General features: G+C 33.6%; 1 long non-coding RNA gene and 1 other non-coding gene across 2 annotated transcripts in view; one reads left to right on the top strand and one right to left on the bottom strand.

Moving 5' to 3' along the window:
• The first annotated feature begins 382 nt into the window (after positions 1 to 382).
• The window catches only part of LOC123668040, a 40,790-nt gene continuing 21,959 nt past the window's right edge, over positions 383 to 19,213 (top strand). Inside the window, exon 1 of the long non-coding RNA XR_006745515.1 lies at positions 383 to 830. This is a non-coding gene — a long non-coding RNA (uncharacterized LOC123668040). The remainder of the gene's footprint in view (positions 831 to 19,213) is intronic.
• Positions 14,503 to 14,582, bottom strand: Trnal-uag. Its single transcript has one exon. It is a non-coding gene; the product is annotated as a tRNA-Leu (tRNA).

Below are 19,213 nucleotides of genomic sequence, written 5' to 3'. Positions count from 1 at the left end.
TCGCTAAAACTATTTATCTTTTTAGAAACTTGAATGGTTGTTCTTGTTGCTTTAATTTACCGTAGAACGGTAAAGTTTGCAGATGTTTGGAAATGTCAAAATTATTTGACGTATGACAAATTAATGTGTCCAATTTCTTGCCAATTTCATTTAAGATTGCTAAATAAATATGACTAGTAATTTACCACAATCGAAACAATTTTGTCCTTTTTTTTTTACGAAATTTTAATTGTTATGAATTAAAATACATTAAATACGCTTCACTTGTTCAATCCAGATATAATACTTTTTTATTTCTCAATTCAATAACTCGATCGATAAAAAGAATTTTTTATAAGTATTTATTACATTCATAAAACGAAAAAAGGGTTTGATTATTTGATGTAGCAACACCGGTAGCTTCTCTTCAATCTCTAATTTTCTATCCTCTATCTGCGTTCTGTTGCTGTAGTGTACATTTTTGCTATCTGTTTTATACCAATTCAATAAATTCTGTCAGTCCCATTCAGTCCCTAAAAGTACTTCTAGCGACTGACGCAAGGTGCCTGCATTATATAAACGCTTAAAATGAACTTATCTGTGTTTAAAATCCTAAAGAATTATCAATAATACTCTGTAGTCGGACTCATTAGTTCTAATATGTGATTACAAATGTAAACAATTAATGATATTTACCGCACAAAATGGACGTGAAAGTTTATAATCGTGGGTGTGATGTGATGTGATTACAGTGGTGCAGGTCTACGGAATTTTGCAGCTTATTTTTTTTTTTAATCAAGCGATCGCCAACGTCAGGTCACTTGTCGTTGCACTTGCTCGCTATAAAAAAAGTAAGTGGTTTTTATATTTGGAATAGAAGCGTAATGAACGAAAGATTAGGAATTAAGAATGATATTTAGATAATTGTAATTTTTAATTACCTAAAGCGGTCGAGAACCGCACATCTGCTTTCAACATGGTGTATGAGTCATGTCCTATAAAGTTTTCGTTTTATTGTTTTTGTTTACGATACGAATGATAATTTCGCGCGACGCTGTTTCAAATTAGCGTCAATTAAGAGCAATACAAATATTCGAACTTAAAATAACAGACATGCAATCAAAGTGCAAAAAAACATAAATTATTAATGACTTGTAACATTTATCATTATAATTTAAACATATCTTATCTCTATTACATCTCAATACCGTATATGGAATGTATTGATGCTAATTTATGAATCTATAATTCAATTTATATGAATCATGAATATTTCATGAAGATTATTATATGGAATGACATTTTTTCATAATGTACCTAATTAAATGTTTTAATTTGTAATGCTTAGTCACTATAATAACTCTTTCATTGAATTAATGAGTTGACAATATTATTTTACTTTAAACACTTGAAACATATTTTTTTAATACTAATATGTACAGTTTATTCAGATTGTGGCAAGGCTTTAGAGTAAGAACTCCATTTAGAAGTTAGAAAGGTTAGGGTTTATTTTTATTTATTTTTTTGTTGTGAAATTATGCCGATAAACGCTCAAATTTATAGCTTAGATAATTCGACGGTTCTTAATTTAAAGCCTAACCCAGATTATTACATAAGCTTAAAAGAAGAATACTATTCATGCTAAATTCTAAGTAAATAATCAATAAATTCAACAATCTAGTATAAAAAAAAAGTACTAGAAATACTGTTCATGAACTGATAAGGGTTAATAAAGTGTCACACTGAATTTTAACTTTTTGACCCTTTCTTGTCATGTTAGTCACATTTGTGCACCCCTTAACAATTATTGCATCACAAAAGCTAGACCCTCTTCGTAAGGAACTATTAATTAGATTTTTATATTTTGAAGATATACCTAAGTATAAAAAAAATCTCATTACTCTAAGCAAAGGTCCCCCTCAAACATGTATTATGTCCAACCCCTAAGTATAAACAAAGAAAAAAGTATAACTGTACTTTTTTTTTTACAACTTTAACCCTGAAATTTATTTGCCAACCCTATTATACCTAGATAACAATCAATTTTTAATAAGTAATCTAACTTCAAACATATAAGTTTTTTCTTGGTTGTGTCAATACATTATACATTATGGAATATGCTCACATCTGTTCTATATAAGCTAAAGAGTGTTGAAGGATGAAATGCCGGTTTATAACTTCACTATCTTTTATATCTAGTTAAGGATTGTAGTAATCTGCTTATTAGAACATGTGTTAGGGGATTATTTTCAAACCTAGTCAAATTCACATTGCCACAATACCTACCACATTTATAGAACTAATTTTTTTTAAATAGGGACAAGATTAAAGTTATCTATTAATAATTTGCATTATATTTAACTTGGTTTGAAAAGAATTAAATTAGTTTTATTCCCTGTACAAGTGTCCGGAAAATTCTATTCAAAAATTTCAAATTTGCAGATTATAATTTTTTTTTTTTTGATTTATGTTTATAATCTGAACTTTTTACATTTCAAAATTAGATTTTTATGAATGTATAATATAATTGTATAGACTTTTCTAGAAATTTTCTTTTATACAAACCTAATTCTGATAAAAAAAAAAACACCAAAAAATTATCAATTTATGATTTAGGAAGTTATGAGCACTGGGAGAAGAAATGAGTTGAGCAAGAGAGACGTTATTAGTAAATAATCTAACAGGTATTAAATCTAGGTAAATGAAACTATGATAAATAATAGTTACAATTTACCTGAAATTTAGAAACTTCAAATCTAGATTTCTTAACTATGATAATTAGCATTATTTTACTTACCTAAAAAGATTTTTAAAAAAGGAAAGTACATTTAAATAATTTGTTTTAAAATTTCTTTTTTTCTTTTACAATGTCCGCCTTATGATTTCACTTTCATTATATACTTACTACTATTGTTATGTATATGGTAGGTGCTACTCTTTTGTGGAGTATTTTCTGTTTCTAAGGCTTCCAGTTTTTCCTATACACAATTCATTTTTTATATATATTAAACTAGCAGTGGCCGCGGCTTCGCTATCAGTGTGTCACAAAGTTTTCCCAGCAAACTTCCAGTGAAACTATTATCAAAATCGGCTTAGCCGTTCCGTAAACCTTCCTCTTGAAGCCCTCTCTCCATTGGTGAAACCGCATGAAAATCCGTTCAATAGATTTTGAGGGAATCGATCACATACACTTTTGGGGACTTTGTTTTATAATACACTAACTGTTACCCGCGACTACGCTCGCATGGTTATGAAGATACATTACTATTAAGATGTTTAACGCAATTATTTTTTTATTTCAGTCACTTGAAATGCTTATCACACTGGGTAACTTTTTAAAAGCCACAAGTTAGTAAAATTTAATAGTTATTTTTATAAAACCTCTCTATACACCACATTTTTAGCTTTATTTTCAGGCTGCAGTATAAAAAACCTATCAGGCGAACTTATAGCTGTTGTAAATGTTTCATACAAACTATCAACCCCAATTACACCCCCTTAGCGATGGAATATCGCAAAATCCGTTCTTAGCGGACATCTACTAACTATAATCTACCTCCCTGCTAAATTTCATCTTTGTCCATTCTGGATGGATGGACCATCCAGCGGTTTTTGAGTTCTCGTAATGAGTGTGCGTGACCTTTCTCTTTTATATATATAGATTACTGTGCATTACTTGGACACCTCCTCACCATCTATAGAACATACATTTCAAATTTCAAGTCTCTTACTTTAAAAAACATAGGGCTTTCACACAAAATTCCACCCCCCGTTTTATCCCCTTAGGGGTCGAGTTTCGTAAAATCCGTTCTTAGCGGACGTTTACGCCCTATAAGGAACCTACCTGCCAAATTTCAAGTTTGTAGGTGTTATAGTTTCGGAGATTTCGTGATGAGTGAGTGACCTTTCGCTTTTATATATATTATAGATATATATTATAGATAAATGAAAAACACAAGTTTTGCTGCTATATGTTGTCATTTTTTTTATTGTTTATTTTTAGTACATCAACATCCACTGGGACTTAGGTAACTTTGTGGAATTTTACCGTTTATATACACATGCTTTTTATTAGTTGTGTTAGTAGACTTAAAATAAGCAGTCCTAAGACTGTCAGAAAAGCTAGAATATGATCCAAAAGCAATTTCTTACAGACAAGGGAAAAAATTATATAATTTGCAAATCTTGTATTGCCTCCCAAGTGTTGTGAATTAAGCGACAACCATTCTTCTACATAGAGAAAGAAGCCTATGCCCAAAAAAAATGCAAATAATATTAAAATAATAAATGCAAATATATATTAAAACAATGTTATGTACATTCTTCAAGTACAAAAGAACTAAAAAGAATTATGCTAATTAGACTGACCATTGAGTTTCCTGTGTTCAAAACGAAGGAACTCTTAGTTTTTATTGTTAGTAATGCTACTAGGGACTTGTCAACTGGAATTGTCGTTAACAAATTAAGTTTGATGACATTTTTATTTGACTCACCTACTGAGGCAGTTGGCAGTGACTCTGCCTCTTACCCCAGTCAATTTCACTCTAAGTTTTAGTGTGATATATATTTGTCTCAATAGTAGCTGATGTGACAAATATCGTTAAATATTACGAAATATAAAATGCGAGCAGTTAAAGTAATTGTTACTATAACAGAAAAAAATCTTTCTGATCAATTTTCTTAATTTCTTTTTCAATAAGAACCATCTACAAAATATCAGAAAAGTTTAGAAAAATACTTGTCGGGAATTTGTAAGTTAGTTTGCCAGCTACTATGTAAAATGGGTATTAGGTTGCATAACTTAGAACAAAGTACTGTGTTTATGTTAAAAATAATATACTTAGACACAGTTCGGCCTATCACAGTCCACTGCTGGACATAGGCCTCTCATAAACATGTCAGTTTTCCATAACCCTCATTCAGCCTCCGCAGGAAATCTTACGTAGATTGTTTGTAAAAATAATTTAATTATAAGCCAAAAATAGAATAAAATGCCCGATAGCTAGCTGGATATAAACAAAGTGATTACACGTTTATTTACAAACGTATGTTTGTTAATCAGTTTCCTTGATACAAGCTTTATATACACGATAAAACCTGACAAGTGCTAACTCAGTTGCAATGTATATTAATAGAATATTACAGCTATGTATTATGTGAATCACTATGATGTAAATAATTTTTGTTTATCACACTCAAAATAAAAATATATTCTAGTACTCTTCAAAATGACTTTCGAATCGTAATTTTACAATTATATAATTACACTAGCTTCTACCCGCGGCTTCGTCCGCGTTGACTCTTCACATCTACATTTTATGGATAAAGCTGCTGTGTAACTCAATAATACTGTCAGATCTCACATCAAAAACGAGTGTGCTCTAGACCACACGACTGAAGTTAAACTTATGAAACGTGACTCTCTATTTCTATCTCCCTCTCAACTTCCGATCGCCTCCCCCGGTTACACTTTTCGTAACGCTCTCGTCACGCATCCTCCAGCTTACTCCACAAGTAAAGCGTGCGTAAATAAGTTTTAGTTCAATAAAAAATGCAATCGAATAGTGAATCTCCTCTTTTTGAAGTCGGTTAAAAAGGTAAACAAGTTCAGTAATGCAAGTTACCGAGCAAATGATAATCTCCATTTCTGCCTCACCTCCGCATAAGGGATCTAAGTTCTAGAAAAATATTTGGCTTACTGCTTAGCAGAAAGGTAAGGGAGGCAGTGTTGGACAGGTCAGGGTTGCCAACATATGAAATGTGTGACCTTTTAAAAAAATATATAGTACTAAGAAAGTAGTTAGTTTCAATTTTTTATAGTGTTTTTTTTTCGCAGTTTTATTTAAACCTTTACCGCTACAGCCTGGTTCATATATGAAAAAAGTATTCATTATTCTCAGCATATTAGACAAGCCCGATGGCTTTGTGTGCAGTGACCCTGCTTCCGTGTTTTGTGGGTTCGATTATTGCCTTGAGTCTAGGTTTATAATGTATTTAAAAAAAAGTAATTATATTATAATGAAAAAAAAAAATAAATAAAATAATAAAAAAAGTAATTATATTATAATGTATTTAAAAAATATTTACTTTTAAAAAGTGAAAGTCTACGTATCCTCTAGCACAGTTCAACGTGTTCATAGTATTACGAATATATTTAGCCCTTAGACCACCCTAGATCATATCTTCCTAAGTGTAATTTTGCAACCATCTAGGACCCTTAACTCGCTGGAGACGCAGTCTGCAAACATTTACCGCGTCAAAGATATGCATTCAGACTGAAATGAAACGTGTGGGTTTTTGTGTATACACTTTTGTTATGAAATAGGGGTAGACTTCATAATTTTTAACGACTTTTTGAAGATGAGGTCGTCAAATTGACTATTTTTGTTTTGTGTCACGATTTTGATGATTATTTTTGTATGCGAAATCTGGTGCTTGCTGTATACGTTACAGCCTGTAATATCCCACTGCTGGGAATAGGCCTCATTCCCCGTGTAGGAGAAGGATCAGAGCTTAATCGGCCACGCTGCTCCAATGCAGGTTGTTGGATGTGCTTGTTGTAATGTGCCATTTAATCGAGATGTGACGAAATCTTTTTTGTAAATAATTAATAACGCGTATTGCAATGATTATTTTTTTGACAACCAACGTGTATTACCTACTTGTTGATGTGAATTGAAGTAGGTTTTTTTTTTCGTTCGAAAACAAAAAAATTTGAAATAATAATAAAAATAAAGATCGCGAGGCACATCTAAAGTAAAATATAGTCTTTTACATGCTATGAATCCATTTGTAAGATAACCTTAACCTTTTTGTCACATTTAACCCTGTCAGCTCTTTCCTTGAAAGACCTAAAACCCAGTAATGAGCACTTAGAATGGAATTAGGTTAGGCCTGAGAGTACACGTACGGAATCTTAAGATTGAACGCTATTGAATATATTATATCCCTACTATAAATATTATAAGGTTATACAGGTGAAACGTATATAAATATTATAAGGTTATACAGGTGAAACGTATATAAATATTATAAGGTTATACATGTGAAACGTATATAAATATTATAAGGTTATACAGGATGAAACGTATATAAATATTATAAGGTTATACAGGTGAAACGTATATAAATATTATAAGGTTATACAGGATGAAACGTATAAAAATATTATAAATGTGAATGTAAGTTTGTTTGTTATGCTATCGCGCGAAAACTACTTAACTGATCATCGTGAGACTTTGTACACATATCCTTGGAGGTATTAGAAGTAACATGCGATACTTATTATTAAAAAAAAAAATAACTGCGAGTGAAGCCGCGGGTAAAAGCTATTATAGAGGAAAAGTTAATAAATAATGATACCAAGTTACTAGAAATATAGAATAAATCTATACTAATATTATAAAGTTGAAAAGTTTGTTTATTTGTTTGAAAGCGCTAATCTCGGGAACTGCTGGTCCGATTTGAAAAATTCTTTCGGTGTTACATATATCGACGAAGGCTATATATCATTACGCTAAGATCAGAGTAAAATATCCCACTGCTGGACATAGGCCTCTTTCCCCATGTAGGAGAATGATCAGAGCTTAATCCACCACGCTGCTCCAATGCGGGTTGGAGGATATATTCCCTACTATGAGTAACGATCGCTATCAGGTGTACATGATAACAACCGGGACCGACGGCTTAATGTGCTCTCCGAGGCACGGTGGGGAGAACCAAAATGACTACACAAACATGATTGTACGATTATCGCTAATTGCTAAAGATCTAACAGACGTATGAAGGGTATTATGTACAATGTTACCCTTGAAGCAGCGTCAATGTCCGCTTATCGCGAGCCAAAGGGTGAGAGGAAACTGTAAATCAGTAAATCATATTAATTGCAATTTGCAATTAATTTAATGTAACATTTGTAATACCGTGAATATTGTACGCTAATGTTTTTAGTTTTTTTACGTAACTCTCTATCTCCACTAACATATCGTCGCTGCGCGTGCGAAACCGCGTAAGAGCAGTTTGTAAATACCGCGTAACTGCAAAACGCGCAAAATTCAAATATCGTGCTGGCAGATTCTAAACGCTTATTGGCTTATATTAGACTTCATCTAATTTGAATTATCCAATTAGAAACGTCAGTTTTGCTATCGAAACAATACCGCGGAACAGTAGGAGGCCTGACGTTGGAAGCAAGTGCGCGTATTTACTACGTCCGTGAGAAAAATTTAATGAGAATTCTGTGTGCTCCCGAAAATAATTATTTTGTCGTGATTAACCACCGTGTAAGTATGTTTTAAATGTTTATTATTTTTCGTTTGTAATATGCTCATACTAGAATATTTAAATTACACATAATTCTGTTTTAATTTATTAGTCCTGACTAATATAATCCCAAAGAAGTATTTACGCGGTCTTGACATCGCTTGATTTATTTGTTTTGTTAAGTTACGCGGTATTGCATTTTACTGAAAAAAATAATTATACATTTTTTATTTATAGATAAATTCTTACATTCTCACCCAAATGATGGAGGACCAAGAAAACTTTATTTTAGAAAATGCAGATTTTAATGATAACGTCGTAACTTTGCGAGAGTTATGTGAAAGGCGAAAAATATTATTACAGAAGAAGAAAGATATATTAAATATATGCAACTATCAAAATAAAGCTGCAATACAACCAGTGACGTCACCTTTGTCTCAGAATCAATATCTAACACCAGAGATACCTTTGTCTGAGAATTTAACATCCGAGTTTACTACACTTACTACGATTTTGGACCCGCCAGAATCGATGCAAAATGTAGATTATAATATTCCTACATCGATTAAATCTAATGATGTAACAGAAAATCACAATAATGACATTGATTTTACGTCTCATGACAATTTTTTTGTCAACTTAAATTATCACTAGAATGTACAGAGTGGTTTCCCGAAAGGGAAATAGAAGAAAATGAAAAAAATATAAAAAAAACGCAAAGGAGATCAAAATAATTGGAAGAGAATGAAAAATAAAAAACAGAGAATGATGGGAAAAGAGTACATTGGATTTAAAAAAGAGGGCACAAAATTTGTCCAGAACGATCCTAAACCAGCAAGAATAGTGGGTCCAATATGTATGTCAACAAAATGCTTCAGTGGTAAGGCTATGTATTGTTCAAAATTAACAGAAAAAGTTCGATCTGAAATATTTAATAACTACTGGAAGATGACTTGGCAAGAAAAAAAAAATGTACGTATATTCAATGGTGGATAAAAAACCTACATCTAGAAAAACCAAGACCTTAAATTCAAGACGACGTGATACTAAAATATACTATTTAAAAGTTAATGATAAAAAAGAAAGAGTTTGCCTGAAAACGTTTTTGGAGACATTGGGTATAAAAGAATGGACAGTTCGCTATTGGCTCGGAGATGAAACAAATATTAAGGAGCCTGAAAAAACAGAAGTCATACAAAAAATATCCAAAAAAGAATTAGCTAAAAATTATTTAACTGCCCTACCGAAACTACCGTCTCATTACTGCAGACAATCTACGTCAAAGTTGTACTTAGAACCAATTATACAATCAAAATCACAATTGTATCGTCTTTATGTCGATTACTCGGTTTCGGGAAATAAACCTGTGGCATCTAGAAAAGTATTTGAAAGCGTTTTGTTTGAGGAGAATATTGGATTATTTCAACCAAAAAAAGATGCTTGCGACCAGTGCTGTTCTTACAAAATTGGTAATTTATTAGATGAACAGTATGCTAAACATATCGAACGAAAAAACTTAGCTCGAGCTGAAAAACAGTCTGACAAAGAATTAGCACAAAAAGGAATCATACATGCATTAACAGCAGATCTTCAGGCAGTCAAACTATGTCCTTTCCTCAATGCCAGTGCCCTTTACTTTAAAACTAAACTCGCCGTGCATAACTTTTCTGTGTATAATCTTGGCAATAATGGAGTCACGTGTTACTGGTTTGATGAGACAGCATGCGACCTTAAAGCCACTACTTACGCATCTTTTTTTGTAGACTACGTAACTAAATTACTGAAAAATAATTGCAAGGACGTTGTTATATTTACAGATGGTTGTACAGCACAGAATAGAAATAATGTTGTATCGAATGCGTTGTTGCACCTGGCTATGGCTAGGAACGTAGTAATAACTCAGAAGTACTTGGAGAAAGGTCACACGCAGATGGAAGCTGATTCAGTCCACTCAGTGATTGATAGGAAATTGAAAAATCGGGAAATATTTTTACCTTCACAATATGCCACAATAACAAAGGAGGCCAGAAAAGTACCAAGTCCTTATGAAGTTATTACACCTGATTATACGTTTTTTAAAGACTTTGGTCTTGCAGATTACCGGATTTATGAATCGATAAGACCTGGCCGAGGAGCGGGTGATCATTGTGTTATTGATATAAAAGCACTGAGATATAATCCAAATGGCACGATAGATTATAAACTCCACTTTTCAGATGATTTTGTCCCATTGCCTAGAAGACCAAGGAAGATTACGTCTTTGATTAACAGTATGCCTTCGATTTATAAATCTAGGCAACCAATTACCAAGACAAAGTATGATCACCTACAGGAGCTGAAGAATGTCATACCTCAAGACTGCCATGTTTTTTATGATAATTTACTTTTTAAATAATTTAAAGTTACTATTTTGACTGTGAAATGCTGTGATTAACAGAATTTAATTAGAATTTAAGAGCAAATACCAAACATATTATTATTGTTATGATTATTATTTGTTTATGAAAACTTTAGTTGAAAATATTTAAGCACCTGAAACAACGTTAAGTGATTATTATGGAAGAATCTAGGAAAAGGTTTATTTTTGTTATTCCAAGTTTCTTATTGTTATAAAAGATTTTTTCTTATCTTCATTAGATATGTAAGTACTTACCTATGCACAATGTTTTAGTTAATAATAAATAGTTACTATTTTTTAGTTTCAGATGATTATTTTGATCTTGTTGATAAGAAGTCTGAAATCTTGTAACAAGATCTCTATTAAAAATTATGAATGAATAGATAATATTATCCTTTTGTAAACTGATTTCGATACTAAATACATAATATTTTTGTTAGAATATATTGTTTCAGATTGGATTTTTCTAATAATAAATACAACCCTTTACTCAATTGTTTTATTTCAAAACCGCGCACTTTTAATAAAAAATCTACTTATTTTGTAATTAGTTAAAACAAAACCGCGTAAGTGACTTTACACAAAATTCAAGCCAACTACGAGTAAGTTTACGTTATTTTCCAATAAAGATAGTTGTAAAGAACTAACTGTTAAGTTCAGTCGGTAATAAGAATTGAAATCGATGAGATATTAAGTTTTTTCTTCCTCCTGTAAAATCATCAAAAAGCAAATACGCGGACTTTACAAGTTGTACTTACGCGGATTTGCACGCGCAGCGACGATATATCTCCCTCTTGACTTCCGTTCGCCTCGCCCGATCTCACTTTTCGTAACGCTCTCGTCACGAATTCACCAGCTTACTCCCCAAGTCACGTGCGTAAAGAAGTTTTTACTTCAAAACCTCGGCTACGAGTAGAGTTGGTCGTCGTTCTTGAGATTTGCGTTTAGCGACACATTGAAAAATTTCTTTTTCTTTACAAAGATATATTTCAATTAATATGCATATAATTTTATCAACACAAAAATATTCACGTAAAATCCTCTATACTAATAAATGGAGAGCCGGTGTTTTTGTTTGGTTATACTGCGAAAACTACTCAACCGATCGGAATAATACTTATACCATAAGATGCAGCGTGTTCCGGAGAAGATTATAGTATATAGCATGTTGGTGATCACTTATCGTGTAAAAAAAATATGGACGGACAGAGGTCGCTAGTGTTGTATAAATGCGTTATGAATAATTATGATATACTTAATTCAATTGAAGAAATTAACGTCGACGGTCTAGGATATCAAATAAATATTCAGATTTGATTTTGCAATTTAAATAGTGTTTTGGTCGCTAGGCTGCAGTGTCGGATGTAACACGTAGTTACGAGGGGAGGTTAAGGTGGGAACGTCGATTGGCCAGTCATTTTGGACAAAACGCACATAAATTTTACAAAAATAGATATAAAACCAAATAAAATAAATAAAGTCTACTGTAGTGATGTGTTTTGTCGCCTAAAACTTCGTCAGTTGTAAGTTTGATTTCGGGACAGCCAGGACGGAACAGCTTAACGTGTTCCCCGAGGCACGATGGGGGAAACTCGGGTAAAAGTCAGATCGGAAACAAACATTTGTACAAATATAAATATTCGCCCCTAGCGGGAGTCGAACTCGTAACCGTTGGTGTTTAAAGCGCCCATAGGCACCACTACAACAGAGGGGATGTTTTTTTAATTAAGTTTTTAGCGCTCACGTCCTCTACTAGTCTGCTGCATTGCTTCACATTTTTTTTACTCTTTGTACGACATTATACTGGATACTAAGCGCTCGTTGCACTGGTTGCTGTTGCTATAAATTTTATCTGGCACATAAGTTACCGATAGATGTTATCAGCAGAATTTAAAAAAGGTCATTAAGGGTCTACGCTTCAGCCTGTAATATCCCACTGCTGGGCATAGGCCTCTTTCCGCTGCTTCAATGCGGGCTGGCGGATATATTCCGCTATCAGGTGTAGATGATAATAACCGGGACCGACGACTTAACGTGCTCACCGAGGCACAGTGGGGAGATCCACAAAGACTAACAGGCGGATCTGAAAATAAATATTTGTATAAACACAAATGTCCACTCTGAGCAATAATCGAATTCACGATCGTCGGTGTTTAGGCGCCGCCGACACGGCACATCCACCATTACACCAGAGCGGTCGTCCTGCTTTACCGCAACTAATAAACTACCACTTTTAGATTTACAGGTTTTAGTTAGAATGTGATGGATAAAAGATTGATGGTGAAAGAGAAAAATATATCCTATAATTTTATCTGACAGATACCGTTATCTGTAAGATAACGGTATCAGTAACATGTTAAATAAGGCCTTAGTATCACTTAAATTAAATTTTTAAATACTCGTCTACTCTAGTAGTCTACCGCTGCGTATGTTTGCTTTACAAGTTTTGATTTTACACAATTTTATAATGTGTACTAAAATATACTATATATATATATATATATATATATATATATATATATATATATATATATATATATATGTACTAAAATTACACAAATCTTTGGCTTTGACGACTCGTTAGCGCAACGGTCACAACGCTCTATTGTGGTTATTGTGCTGGTGTTGTACGGGTTCGATCCCCGCACATGGCATACCTACATTTGTATTAGCTATTTGTCATGATCTGAACCTTTGTGCTTGTGTATTGTATGTATCTGGACCCCCGATACATCAGTAAATCTACAGGCGGTTCTTTATTATTTATTTGTCTGCGTTATTTTAAGATTAAAATACACTTTTGAATCGTCATTACGCCGCGTTGGCGCAACGGTTACAGCCATGGATTGTACCTGTTGCGCTAGCGGTTGCGGGTTCGATCCCCGCACATGACAAACGTTTGTATTGGCCATACAGGTGTTTGCCGTCGTCTGGGTGTTTGTGCAGTCCTTGTGGGTCTCCCCACCGTGCCTCGGAGAGCACGTTAAGCCGTCGGTCCCGGTTGTTATTATGTACACCTGATAGCGATCGTTACTCATAGTAGGGAATATATCCGCCAACCCGCATTGGAGCAGCGTGGTGGATTAAGCTCTGATCCTTCTCCTACATGGGGAAAGAGGTCTATGCCCAGTAGTGGGCTATTACAGGCTGAAGCGTAAAGTGAATTTATCACTGATTCGGAATGTAGAACCTGCGAATAAGAATACTATTGTCACCTCAAAGTCCGTTTCCCACCTTATCCCTTTCCTCGTTAGTAATAAAAATGAAGACTTAATATTGATCTTTCCAGTAGTCTCTCCGTGACGCACACGCACAAAGACAGACGATTATTTATATAGATAATAATAGATGGTTCCAGTGTAATGAATTATGATTATACAGCGACTTTGTCTGTGTGGAATTTAACAAAAAAGTTATTGTTCATTTCGCAGTTATAAAATAAATAAGTAAATAAATTTCTAAAATAAAAGTAGCCTAAGTTAATCGTTATAACATCAGCTATCTGCCAGTGAAAGTCAGTCAATTTTGTCAAAATTGGTCCAGTCGTTTCAGAGATTAGCCGGAACAAATAGAAAGACAGGAAAAAATTGTAAAAAAATATTATTTTGGTTTATGTACCGTGTATATATCTATATGCATTTAGTAGAGAGCGGTTATTTTAAAATTAAAAACAGACACTCCAATTTTATAAATTTGTATAAATCTATTCTAGTGTCTGAAAATTGTTAGTTTGCAACTGGAACTGGAACATTAAAAGTAAAAAATAAATATTAAATTGAAATTATCTACAAATGAAATATTCCGAATATTATGAAACGATTTTAATGTTTTCAAATGAAAAATTAAAATACAAAAAAGATTTTTGACAGCGGTGGGATTCGAACCCACGCCCTTTCGGACTGGTGCCTAAAACCAGCGCCTTAGACCGCTCGGCCACGCTGCCTTATACTGATTATTATGAAATTAGCATACAGTATTGATTAGTTAGTCTCTTGCGTAGTTCTATTAAATATGAAACTTAAAAAAAAAATATATATATTTTTTTTTTATTTTTTTTTTTTATTTTTCACTGTAGTTTTAACTATTTGTATAATAACACTTTTTTTAAAGAGTAACTGCGAAGTGTCTTGCCGATTCGTCCACGGAATCTACACTTCGAATCTGTGATAGCTTCACTGAAATTATAACTAATTTAATTAAACAAAAAATTTAATTTGTAATATGAACGAAGTTATTTTTAAGAGTTCTGTCAATATATTTTTTTTTTTCTGTGACTATGGTGACAAACAACCTTACGGTACGAGATCGATTTTAGTCTGTTCCTTGGTCGGGTTGCTCCAGATTTTAATAAAGATATTCCCTGCTGTGCTGTTTGTAAGGTAACTAATGTGTTTTTGTACGTCCGTATAATTTATAATATACTTACCTTACTGCGATCTTTTTACCGCCATTTTTTCATGAATACATCGTTTTTTTTTTTTTTTTTTTTTTAATCAAACCTTGTCTGGGCAATAACGTACTCAAAAAAGATTTTTCTAATTCTTTGCGCTCATTTGGGATTTATTACGATCACGATTCAGCCTGTAACATCCCACTGCTGGGTAAAGGCCTCTTTCTCCATGCAGGAGAAGGATTAGAGCTTAATCCACTACGCTGCTCCACTGCGGGTTGGCGGATATGTTACCTACTATGAGAAACGATCGCTATCAGGTGTTTATGATAACGACCGAAATCGATGACTTAACGTGGTATCCGAGGCACGGTGGGGGGACCGACAAGGACTAATAACCACTCCGAGCGAAATCGAACCCGCAAACTGTAGGTGTTTAACTACTCGCACCAGTATACCAGAGCGGTTGTTATCTTATACATAGTATTCGTAAACTTTAAAAAAAAATCCAAATGGCTCGTTCCAATGGCTCTCGAGTTCGGGACCTTGCAAAATATTTCGTGATTCATTTTTGTTTATATAGATATACCTAGATGTATAGTGCATTCGACGCGCCGTTGTGTTCCTAGTAGGTACGTGAATAAGTCTAGACGTTCATACGTATTTAATTTAGGGATTTGCGGATCATTGAAGGGTCGTCGGCTCGTCCAATCGATACTGCGCGAGGGGTGCGGGGTAGGAGAGGTTGTTTATAATAATATTAAGTTCATGCTTGGGTAGTAATCACTCGTTTTATTAACTTTATCGTTTATTTCTCAATTTCAGAACGTTGTCAAGTTTAGAGCCGGATTCGCGAAGTTTTTCTCCGATTCTTCTTAGCAGAATCTTCATTCCGAATTGGTGGTGATTGGTCACATTAATTAAAATTAATTAAATAAAGGTTAAAAAGTTCGTTTATCAATCAACGTCATAATATGACTGATAGTAATAAAAGTGGATATTAGCAACCAGTTTCTGCACGCGACTTTGTCCACGTAGAAACTACTTTGGACTAATGCTAACTTTTACCCGCACTTAAACTGTTTACGCAGCGCAAGCTCTCAAAAGGAAAAAAATACCCGATTTTGAATCATTCTTCATTAGCGCTCCGCTCCTATTGGTCTTAGCACGATGATATATAACCGAGTGAAAGAATTTTTCAAATTGGACCAGTAGTTCCTGAGATTAGCGCGTTCAAACAAACAAACTCTTAAGCTTTATAATATTAGTATATATATACCACAAGCGTGGCAGTTAGTGCCTACCAACAACCTAGTTCTAGCCTAGATTTTATTCAGTCATATCTATATGGAATAACGTCGCTCGACTTTACGTTTGTCCGTTGCGCTCGATATCCGTCTGATATCCGGTTTTATAACATAACATCCGGATATTCTGATCTGTAGTAGTATTCTGATTTCTGGGTTTAGTGTGCTAATAGTGGCATGTATTACTATACGTAACCAAAGCGAACCGTTCTTTTAATATAGGTACTTCGAAGACAGGAGGAGGTGGTCAACTAGACTTTATTTTTCATTTGTTACCTTATAAAAAAATACTGATTGTACCGATTTTGATGATTCTTTTTTTAAGTCGAGAGCTGGTGCTTGTCGTGTACATTTAAATTTGATTGAAATCTGACTAGTAGTTTTCAAGGTATCCCAAAATTTCCCAAGTAATGCGTATTGGACTGACTATTTTTCGACTACCTCTGCTGTATTCCTTGTCAATTGGAAGTTGAAGTCGGTTTTTTTTTTTAAATTTTCGATCAAATCAGGACAAGGTTTGAATTAAAAAAAAAAAACTATTTCTGTAGTGTGGGTAGTATGGCGAAACATCGTTCTAGTTTTAACAGTTGGTTAGAGGAACTCTGTAACAAGGAAATAGTGGTCGGGGGTGAAATTGTCAGTGGAATGTCCCTATCACCATAACTAGCTAAACCCGCGGCTGCATTCGCTAAAGTTTAGATACTGTGAGAACTAATTTTTATTATTTACCTACTAGGTAACCCGTAGCCATTTAGTTGATTTGGTTCGCATCGCATTCAGCTTGTAACATCCCACTGTTGGGCATAGGCCTCTCTTCATGTTGGAGAAGGAGGTCCGTGCCCTATATATTTACGTGTTTGTTTTTTTTATCGTGACACATTTTCGTTTCATTGAGTTATAAATCTTGTAGTTTCACTTCAAAGATATATGGCGGTACAAAGTTTATTGAATAATTGCTACAAATATGTTTATCAGTAATTCCAGCAATTTAATGTATCTATAATGAGAAGACTGACTCATCTCTAAACGTTATCTCCTCGTTAGTAATGTTGCAGTTATCTTGTGTTAGATAACTGCTGAGATAAGGACTATAAACTACACTGTATTACCCGGTTTGAAGTTTACATCCCACTGCTGGATATGGGCCTTTTTCTCAGCTTAGTCACCACTCTGCCCCACTGCGGGTTGGCGGCTATAATGCATAATTGCTGTAAACTATACCACGTTATCCAGTTCCACTCGATGTTGAATAATTTAAGTTTAGGTACCATCCAGAAGTTAGGGATGAGGGATGAGGGGTTAGGGGCTAGGGATTTTTTTTCACGCAGAACGTAACCTGTTTCACCTACAGTAGGTATCATTTGAAGGAACATAATTAGGAGATGAACATCCTGTAAGTCAGTATTCTACCCAAGTACAGATGTAGGTAACCGAGGTTTTGATATCTCGAACAATAGTTTCGATATGGGACAGCTTTCAGTTGATTGCTGGCCAGTGATTTACATACAGACGGACACGAGTCTAGTATATCGACTAGTAGACTAGTAGTCTATATATATACATGTATCTATGTACTACTTATATAGGAATAGGCAACTATGTCCAAAACTTAGTATTTAGATAATTTCCTTTGCCCTAAGGTTGTGGAAGAGATCGCTCTTTAGCGATAAGTCCGCCCTTTGTACCTAATGAATATATTGTTAATACTTTTCTTTCTTTGCTATGTATTATTTCTGTTTTTGGTGTACAATAAAGTGTATTATTATTATTATTTACGATTTAATACTAAAGTCAAAATAAAATATATTCGTATTTACAAAAAGTTAAACATAAAAAATACATTCGAATTGATAACCTCTTTTTTTTTGAAGTCGGTTAATAATATGTCCTTACATATATTAATATGAAAACCCTGTCATAGATAATGTAAGTCCGTCTATCACTCGACTGATAACTACTGAACCAAGAATGTCAATGTTGACACAATCGTGTCGTAGTCAAAGTGATATAAGCTATTTAGATAAACGTCCATCTAATTAGCGGCATAAATAAATATAACCTATAATGGTTTGTTGGATAGAATTATAAGGTGGTCGTAGGGTCGAAGTCGGGCGAGTTTATAAGATTTAGTTATTTGTTAACCACGTTTTTTTAAGCAACTGCGGCGTTCCTTGTAGATTCTTCTCAGAAGAATCTACATTCCGAATCGGTGGCAACTTCACTTTTAACTGTAATAAAAATTTTAAAACAAATATAATTTGTATATTTGAAAATGCTTTTGAAGCTGCTTGAAAAAAGATGCCTAGTTTTATTATATTTTTAGATCATAGTTCCCAAACTTTTATGGACTACCCCCCAGGCCTTTTTACAACAAAACAAAATTCCAATGTCCCCTTCACATAATGGTTACTGGAACCAATTTTAATGTCTATCTATTATCTATTAATAATCACAATTTAAAAATTCTCCCCCTCGCGCTACTCGTAGTTGTGGCTGTGAGGGTCGTGATTATTAATTATTTCAAAATACCAAAAACATTTTATAATAAAAACGTTTAATTCAGACAAAGACCATACAAAGTGTTACGAAAAAAATTATAACTTAACAAAAAATAATTGTGTTTGCTCGCAAACGAAAAAAAAACCGACTTCAATTACATCGACGTAATACTACGTAGATCGAGGAAAAAAAAGTCAAGTAACTACGCGTTATCAAAGATTACTCAAAAAGTAGTTATCAGATCTCGATAAAATTTATATGTGACCACATGATAAACACCAGCTTTCGATTAAATTAAAAATTATCAAAATCGGTACACCCAGTAAAAAGTTATTGCGGATTTTCGAGAGTTTCCCTCGATTTCTCTAGGATTTTATC

This window comes from Melitaea cinxia, chromosome 30 (assembly GCF_905220565.1).
Source record: "Melitaea cinxia chromosome 30, ilMelCinx1.1, whole genome shotgun sequence".
Lineage (NCBI taxonomy): Eukaryota > Metazoa > Arthropoda > Insecta > Lepidoptera > Nymphalidae > Melitaea > Melitaea cinxia.
This window is presented reverse-complemented; position numbering and strand designations above follow the sequence as displayed.